This window comes from Juglans microcarpa x Juglans regia, chromosome 3D (assembly GCF_004785595.1).
Source record: "Juglans microcarpa x Juglans regia isolate MS1-56 chromosome 3D, Jm3101_v1.0, whole genome shotgun sequence".
Lineage (NCBI taxonomy): Eukaryota > Viridiplantae > Streptophyta > Magnoliopsida > Fagales > Juglandaceae > Juglans > Juglans microcarpa x Juglans regia.
The window spans coordinates 11,647,962-11,657,872 of record NC_054598.1 but is presented as its reverse complement, the minus strand read 5'-3'; positions in this window follow the sequence as shown (position 1 = coordinate 11,657,872).

The following is a 9,911-nucleotide window of genomic DNA, read 5'->3' as shown; positions in this document are numbered from 1 at the left end:
ATGACCAACCTTTATATCAGCAATACCAAAATTTCCGACAAGGCGCTAGGACCATCAATGAGTAAACTGAGAAGTTTTATCCCCTGAATTCTCAAAACAACCTTGCGGAAACTAAGGGGCAGCAAGTGGCGAGGTACATTGGTGGGTTGTGCATCGCCATACAGGATAAACTTACGCTACACACCATATGGACCCTATCGGAAGCAGTCAACTTAGCCATGAAGATAGAATCACAGCTTACCAGTCCCCCTACCAGAGCACCAAGTCTCACACCATCAACTAAAGGGCCGAGCTGCCAACTCAGTCAAATCCACCACACTTTCCTTTGTCCAACTGTGACCAGCGGACACAAAATAACTACCAGGTTCCTAAGGCCAACACTATCTCGACTGGGAATAGAGGGGGAACGAGTCAAAATCCTTACAGCAAACCAATAGCCAGAAAGTGTTTCCACTGCAACCAGCCAGGGCATGGCTCCAACAAGTGTCCTGCGCGTAAGTCTATCAACCTAGTGGATGGTGATGATCCAACTAAGGAGAGTGATGATGAATCAGAAGAGGACGGAGAGTTTGTTGAAGGGGATGAAGGTAACTTGGTGAACTGTGTTATCCAGAGGCTACTCTTGGCGCCGAAACAGGAAGATCATACCCAGAGGCATGTTATATTCAAAACCCGTTGCACCATCAATCAAAAACTTTGCAACTTGATCATTGATAGCGGGAGTTGTGAAAATATCGTATCAAGGGCATTGGTTTCCACCTTACAGTTGAACACAGAGAAGCATCTTAAACCTTATAAAATCAGTTGGATCAAGAAGGGTGCCAAAACAAAGGTAACTACCACCTGTCATGTTCCATTTTCAATTGGCAAATTCTATAACGACGGGGTAGATTGCGATGTTGTGGAGATTGATGCTTGTCACGTGTTACTCGAGAGGCCGTGGTAGTACAATGTGGACACCACGTACAGAGGGCGTGACAATACTTATACATTTTGGTGGCATGAATGAAAAGTCGGGTTGCTTCTCATAGGAGAACGGCCCCATGATGCTACGGTGCTTGAGAAGAAAGCTAGTTTCCTCACTGTGCCAGAAGACTAGTTCTTATTTGACGCAAAAGAGTGTGGGGAAATTATAACGCTGGTTGTGAAGGGTAGAACAGAGGAAGCAGTTTCTGAGTCACCTCCACCTGTTCGGCAACTACTAAAGGAATTTTCGGATATTGCTCCGAAGGAATTACCAGCTGGATTACCTCCCCTGCATGACATTCAACACTGCATTGATCTGGTACCAGGCGCCAACCTCCCCAATCTGCCACACTACCGTATGAGTCCCAATAAGCACAAGGTCCTACAAGATCAGGTAGAGGACCTCATCAGTAAAGGATTCCTTCGAGAAAACATGAGCCTCTGCACTGTCCTAGCATTGCTTACTCCAAAGAAAGACGGTAGCTAGAAGATGTGCGTGGACAGTCGCACCATCAATAAGATCACAGTAAAGTATAAGTTCCCTATACCACGGCTGAATGATATGTTAGATATGCTTGCAGGATCGAAGGTCTTTTCAAAGCTAGACTTGAGAAGTGGCTACTACCAAATAAAAGTTCGGCCTGGCAATGAGTGGAAAATAGCTTTCAAAACAAATGAGGGACTCTACGAGTGGTTGGTCATGCCCTTCAGTTTGTCCAATGCACCAAGCACCTTCATGAGAGTCATGCACCAAACTCTCAAACCTTTCATCGGCAAGTTTGTTGTCATGTATTTTGACGATATCCTCCTCCTATATAGTCAAGATGAACGGCAACACATGGAGCATTTGAGGGAAGTACTTTCAGTTTTGAGGGAAAATAAATTGTACGTCAATTTAAAGAAATGTAATTTCCTCACCAACAAGTTGTTATTCCTTGGCTTCGTCGTTGGCACGGAAGGGGTGCATGTAGATGAAGAAAAAGTTTGAACCATCTAGGAGTGGCCCCACCCATCCACCATTACCAAAGTCCAAAGTTTCCATGGGCTAGCCACCTTCTATCGGCTTTTTATCCGAAATTTCAGCACACTTGCTGCACCTATCACAGAATGTATGAAGAAGGGGCGATTTCATTGAGGCGAAGACCAGGATGTGAGCTTTGCTGTCATTAAGGAGAAGTTGGCTACAACCCCTATCCTCACACTACCCAGTTTTGAGAAATTGTTTGAAGTGGAGTGCGACGCTTCTACCATTGGTATTGGGGCTGTTCTCTCACAAGAAGGCAAACCTGTTGAGTTTATCAGTGAGAAGTTAAATGAGGCACGACGCAAGTGGACTGTCTATGAGCTAGAATTTTATGCAATCATCAAGGCGTTGAAACACTGGGAGCAATACCTAATCCAACGCAAGTTCATGCTATACAGTATGCCCTAAAATTCGTCAACAATCAAAACCATGTGAACTAAATGCATGCAAGGTGGGATACATTCATACAAAAATTTACCATGGTCCTTAAGTACAAGTATGGGCAGCACAATAAAGTTGCGGATGCTCTCAGCCGACGGGAAGAGCTTTTGATCAACCAACAGACTGAGATCACTGATTTTGAACAGCTCAAAGACCTCTATATGGAGGATGAAGATTTTGCAGAAGCATGGAGGAGGTGTAAGCTCAAGCAACCTGCGACTAACTTCCACATTCAAGATGAGTACCTATTTCGGGGCAACCAGCTTTGCATACCACGGACATCATTACGTGAACACTTAGTGCGTGAATTGCAGAGGGTGGTCTAGGGGGTCATGTGAGAAGAGATAAGACCATAGCCTTAGTGGCCGAACGTTACTATTGGCCCCAATTGAAGCGAGACATGAGAAGATTTGTTAAAAAATGCCCCATATGTCAAGTGGGGAAGGGGCAATCGCAAAATACCAGATTATACACCCCCTGCCTGTACCAGAGAACATTTGGGAGGATGTAAGTATGGACTTTGTGCTCGATCTCCCACAAACTCAACGAGGAGTGGATTCTGTCTTTGTAGTTGTCGACCGGTTCTCAAAAATGGCCCATTTTATTCCTTGCCGAAAGATAGCCGATGCATCTAACGTTGCCCACCTTTTCTTTAAGGAAGTTGTGCGACTTCATGGAATTTCGAAGTCAATCACCTCAGATAGAAACGTCAAATTCCTCAGCGATTTTTGGATCACCCTCTAGAAGAAGTTTGACACGAGCCTTAAGTACAGCAGCACTTACCACCCACAAATAGATGGTCAAACAAAAGTGACCAATCAAACATTGGGCAACATGGTCCAATGCATTTCAGGAGACAAACCAAAACAATGGAACGTCTGCCTTTCACAGGTGGAATTCGCTTTCAACAACATGGTCAATCGATCAACTAGGAAGATGCCCTTTTAAATTGTTTATACTCAACCTCCAAAGCACACCTTGGATTTAATTCCTCTTCCTAAACTCTCTAGACCGAGTACGGCAGTAGAGAGCATGGTAGAAAGAATCCAGCAAGTCCATTCGAATGTTCGTCTTAATTTGGAAAGAGCTAACTCACGCTACAAGCAAGCAATGGACAAGCATAGGCGAGATAAAATTTTTCGAGAAGGGGACTTGGTAATGGTTCACCTTCGTAAACAACATTTTCCTGCAAGGACTTACAACAAGTTGCAGAATAAAAAGTTTTGCCCATTTCGGATTGTCAAGAGGATTAATGATAATGCCTATGTCGTTGACCTCCCTGATAATATGTCAATCTCTTCTACTTTCAACGTGGCAGATATCTTCGAGTACCATCCACTAGATGAACTACTCTACCCTGAATACAACTCAAGGTCGAGCTTCATCCCAAGTGGGGAAGAATCTGATGCAGCATGTGAGATATCAGGGAAGGACCAGAAAATTCAGCCATGAATCATGGAAGGTTGCAGTAGCTTTCCAAACGAGATCAAGATAGTCAAATCTTTATTTTCTGCAGATTTTATTTCCATTCAAATAAAGTTTCCTTAGTTGTTAATTTTACTGCAAGCTTTTTTCCATTCTGAATAAGTTTCCTTAATTGTTTAAGCTTCCTTTATATGAGGACTGAGTATTGTAATCGGCGATTATTATTGATTCAAAGAAAAAGTATTATCGTGGTGTCTTTTCCAATTTATTTGGATTCCTTCGTTTGTAGGAAACACAGATTTCCTATTTGTTTTTTTTTTTCTCATTGTTGCTTTCCGCTATGCCAGGGCTAGGCGGTAGAGTGAGGTGAGGCGCTTGAGGCGAGTGGGGGTGATGCACAGAGCGTTTGAGCAGCGCATGGGGGCGCATGCAGTATTGAAACGAGAAGCTTTTGACACAGAAACGTCGATAAAATTCTCAAAACTCCTTCTATGATCTTATTTGACAAAAATCTGAGTGAAAACCGAACGTAAATTCGTAATAAGCCTATTGTCAAATGCAAGAAAGCCAATTGCTAATGTTGAAGAGAGAAACACTAGAGGACCGGCTTGCACGGACAAAACAACTCAAAATGGGGGCTCTGATGCCATGTTGAAACAGAGAGAATTTTGGAGAATCATAGAAGTGTATATTTCTATGTGTATCAAACTATATAAAGGAAGCCTATATGTAGTGGAATACGGCCAAAGCAAATAAGGAAATTCAAAGAAAATGAAAGATTCTAACCTAGCATAATTACAAGAAATTAAGGATATAATCTACATAATTTTAGGAAATTAAGGATATGATCTAATATTCTGGGTATATTCTAAGGTACAAATATATACACTAACAATATATGGTAATATATCTTAACTAGCATGGGATTAACAAGAGTACAAAATAAATTAATGACCCTGTTAATTATAAGATCACAATCTCATGCATTTCCCAGAAGTTCAAATCTATTGGAATTCTAGCTCTGTATTATTAATTGTCATGATTTGAGGGGTTTTTTTCTTGCTTGATATAATTTATAAAGGCTAGGGATAGACAAGAAATTAAGGTAAAGAACGAATGTGTCTCTGAGATATATCCTAGATTGATCATATTATATTAATTACCTCTCGAACAGTTGACATGATTGATCGAAGAAAGATATTATTTTATATGCAAGAACTTTGAATGTAAATCTTGATGCATGATAACTAAGCTGATAAGGCTTACGACTTCATCGGGTTGTAATGCAATAATCATGAATCATGTGAAACCTTTTGGGAATTGACTGAAAATGTGAACGGATTTAATTAAAATGAAAGCAAGGGCGTTGTAAGGATGGAAAATTTTTATTAAAAAGTTAGGTGGAAAATTAAAGAAACACGTACGATCGAGGTATATAAGAAGAAGAAGAAGAAGAAAAAAAAAAAGTCAAAATGCAGAAACGTACATACCGGTCTTTCAGAAAAACCAAGTAAAGATAAACTTGCACCTTTTACATGACTAGCAAAAGCAAAAAACTTCAGTCTTCAGACGTTATATACATAATGTAGCTATGAATGTAATTATAAGTACGTGATCCCATGCACGACGTAGATCATAATTTTTATTAATTAGAAGGGAAAAAAAAAAAAAAAAGAGAGAGATCAGAGATATTACGAGAAAGAAAGCAGATTTTGTTATAAGAGTTTTATTTAAACTCTATATCTCACACACTTATATCTTGATGGGTTTAGAATAGCTCATTGCTTATCACTTAACTGATGAGTCACAATAAGATAAGATTAACTCTATATCTAAGGGCGGCTTAATATATACAAATTGAGACCTAAGGCGAAATTTAAGTGAGTTATTCGTAATTATAATACAATAAAATATAAATTATTATATGAAATATTTTCAAAATTTTCAATAAAATGAGATTTTATTTAAAATCTTTAAAAACAGTTTTTGTGAATTTATATTTACATCAACAACTTAAAATGAGACCTCAATACAGATTTTGTGCCTCAATTTAACAAGATCTTAAAAAAATTATTTAAAATATAAAAAATTCATTGTATTACTTATAAAAAAAATTATTGTATTAAATATTAAATTTAGTATTATGTGGCCTTGCACACATTGAAAATTATAAAAACTATTTTAAGTTTTATTTAATGAAATAGTTTTTATTTTTTATTTTTCAAAAAAGGGGCCTTACATAGGGTGGGGCCTTAGGCAATGGCCTTACCATTGAGCCGGCTCTGTCTATATCTAATCACAGTGGGATACAAAGTCTCTAAATTTCTTGATGGCCAAAAGTTTATAAATAGTACTAAAGGATTAAGGGTTCTTACTTACAACATCATTGTGCTTCTAGCCATCGGGAGACACTTATAAGGCTAAGTTGCTAGGGTGATCCTTCTCTTATAGTCAGATCAGATTTTTCATAGAAGTGTGATGGAAAAATATACGTCTTTTAACTGTTACTATTTTATTATCGTGGATCATAAAAAATTGAAGATCTAATTATTAATGTTCATGTTAAAATATTTAACACATGCTCCTCAAAACAAAACAAAAAAAGGAAGAATTTGATCATGGATCCCATATATATATATATATATATATATATATATATATATATATATATTCAAATACATAAAGGAAAAACTGATAAAGAAGAATGTATGTGCGCGCGCGTGTATAGAGTATGTTGGAAGTGAAGTGCTCGGAAAGTCACATAAAAGCACATCAGCAGAAACAATAAATTCCCAAAACCTTGACTTCCACAAGCTGTTTAAATATATAAACTAGCAGTGAATTTACGTGCGATGCACGTTTGCCCTGTATTAGATTATTCTAAAATATAAACATCTAGTATGAAAGAAAAAAATTTAATAATAAGGTCTATGAAGATAATATAATTAATTATTTAAGCAAACTATGATTGTTTAAAGTCTCTGATAAATGATTTAAACAAACTATATGTTTAAGCAAGTCTGGAAAGTGAATATTACATAATTGTTTCTTTCGTTACTGAAAATAGAGTCTAAAACGACTAAATATAACATAAATGTTTCTTTCGTTACTGAAAGTAAAGTTTGCTGGTTATGGATTCAAAGTGGTGTGTTCTCGTCATTTACAGCATTTATGGAGAGAACATTGAAGTTTTTGTGACGTTGTTTTTGGAGTTGATCTAAATCTGCACCCAATTGTATGATCCATTTTTTGGTTGAACATAATTTTACAATATTTTGGATATATGTTCCTGTATGGTGAATAAATATAATGTAAAAGATATTTTTGATAACTTCCTATTTGAATATCTAAGGTTAAATGTTTTTAAAATACAAATTGGAATATGAATAAGTTGGTTACCTCTCCTGTATGTTCCATTAGTTCGATTGCTGTGCAACCTAGAGCTTCTTCTGCAATTTGACCGAACATGACAGCCCCCAGTCGTCCATTACCATCGTCAACGTCGATGTAAGCTTGACAGCTATATAAATAAACTATATTTTTTAGTCTGAATGATTAAGCAATAATTTAAATATAACATAAAATTGATTAAAGAAACATTTACGACGTAAAATATGAATATAACATACATACCGTGGTTGTGCATTGCTCATGTATTTGCAATGATAACATTGGAATTTTTCATTTTGTTCATATCGAGTCCCCTTCTTACACCCAATGCAGGACATGTAGAAGAATATTTGATGGAGATCAACCACACAAATAGTTGCTTTAATCCAAAATTTTACTTTCTGCATTAATTTTGGAACAGATATATGTTTTTAATGGTTGTAAATAATATGTAGCCTTAAGATAAGGTTGTATTTATTTTGAAAATGCATGTGTAAAATTTTTAGAAGGCAATATATATAAAAAAATAAAAAAAATAAAAAATAAAAAAAAAAAGTTTAAAAAGACCGTAGAAATGTACCGTCATTGGTTGTAGTGATTTAAGAAAACCAACAAGATCATCAAGCTTAATTATGTCTTTCATGTCAACATTTGATGTCGATGCTGATGCTGATGCCGTTGTATGATGTAGATTAGTAAGATAATAGTAAAAGAGGTATAATTACAGAATTATAATTTAAAAATATTTTAATTTGATAATATTTTTTATTTAACTGTTATATCTCATTTCTTAAAATCCAATAAGTATTTAATCTAAAATTACATCTCTATTATTCACAAACTTTCTTATTAATATTCACAAAATTTTTATTTCATTTTATTTTTCAAGCATCTTTTAGAGTATAAGTTTATGCAGAATATTATTTTTAATGAGTATGTACTCTATTTTATTAAATTCTTTAATTGAAATTTCAATTTTTAAAATTTTCAATATTTCAATAATTGATTACATATAATTATATAAGTAAGACTGTAAATATTGATGTAATTTTTCAAATGGCAAATGTATTTTGTTTATTTTGGAATTATAAAAGAAGCAAACTTATAGTTTAAAGTCAATTAAGACAGGTGGAACTAATTAAATAAATATTATTAGTGAATGTTTTAAGCAATTTTATTTCATTAAATAAAATATAGTATTATTTTTATATGATTTATCTTAGTATATGTTTGGATGCAAATGTGAGATAAGATCGTTTTTTTTTTTTTTTGGAAGATAAATGTAGTAGATTCTCTTTTATATAGAATTTGCTATATTTGCAAAATACTCTAGATAATCTACAGTGGAAGATTTCAGGAAAAATCTTCTTAAAACGTAGTATTATTTTTAAATTAATTCGAAATTATAATTTAAAACAGTTCAAAGTCCATGCAGAATAATTATTGAATAAATAATATTAAATAAATGACTTAAAAGATTTTAAAATCAGAGAAACAAAATAGATTATTTCAGTTATTAATTCACAGTATGAAACTAAAAAGTTCAAGGATTCATACTCTTGACACTTTTATAAAGGATCCATGAAAATGTTATATTTTGTTTGCAAGTTTTTATATATATTTCTTGTCTCATTTGTATTTTTTGTCTGACTTGGGAAAGCCAACTTTTTCCCTCCCTCTTATAAATAAATCTTGTTTTTAAAATTATAAAAACACAATCCTTATTTTGTCCTTAACATGACCCAGAAAATGTAAAATTTTATTTTTAGTTGATTATGTGTTGTGGTAATATACATCACCCAAACTTTAATCTATATTTACAATAGAAATAAATTTTATTATTTACAAACTTTATTATTAATATTCATAAAATTTTTAGATCATTTTATTCTTGAAGCATCTTTTAAAATACAAGTTTATGCATAATATTATTTTCACTGAATATGTACTCTATTTTATCAAATTCTTTAATTGAATTTTCAATTTTTAAAGATTTCAACATTTTAATAATTGATTATGTATAATTATATGGGTAAAATTCTAAGTATTGATGTAAGTATTTACATATAGAACTAAATTTGTTGGTAAAATTTTATGAGTAATTTTATACCAATTTTGTTAAAAAAAAAATTTTTGATAAATATGCATATATAACTAATAAGATATAACATTTAACTATGTCGGAACGTTAGTTTATAAGTTGATAACTTTAAGAAATTGATATGACTTGATGATAAAAATAAACTCAAAGAGTAAAAGAATGTCAAATTTTATAAAATTAAATTTATTTTTAATTAAATTATATAATTATATTGATTGATTCAATTAATTTTATTGTATATTATGTAATAAGAATAAATTCTGAGGTTTTTAATTGAAATATAAATAGCAAAAGGAAAAAAAAAATTGCTTAGTAGTAAGATAATAGTAAAAGAGGTATAATTACAGAATTATAATTTAAAAACATTTTAATTTGATAATATTTTTTATTTAACTGTTATATGTCATTTCTTAAAATTCAATAAGTATTTAATCCAAAATTACATCTCTATTATTCACAAAATTTCTTATTAATATTCACAAAATTTTTATTTCATTTTATTTTTCAAGCATCTTTTAGAGTATAAGTTTATGCAGAATATTATTTTTAATGAGTATGTGCTCT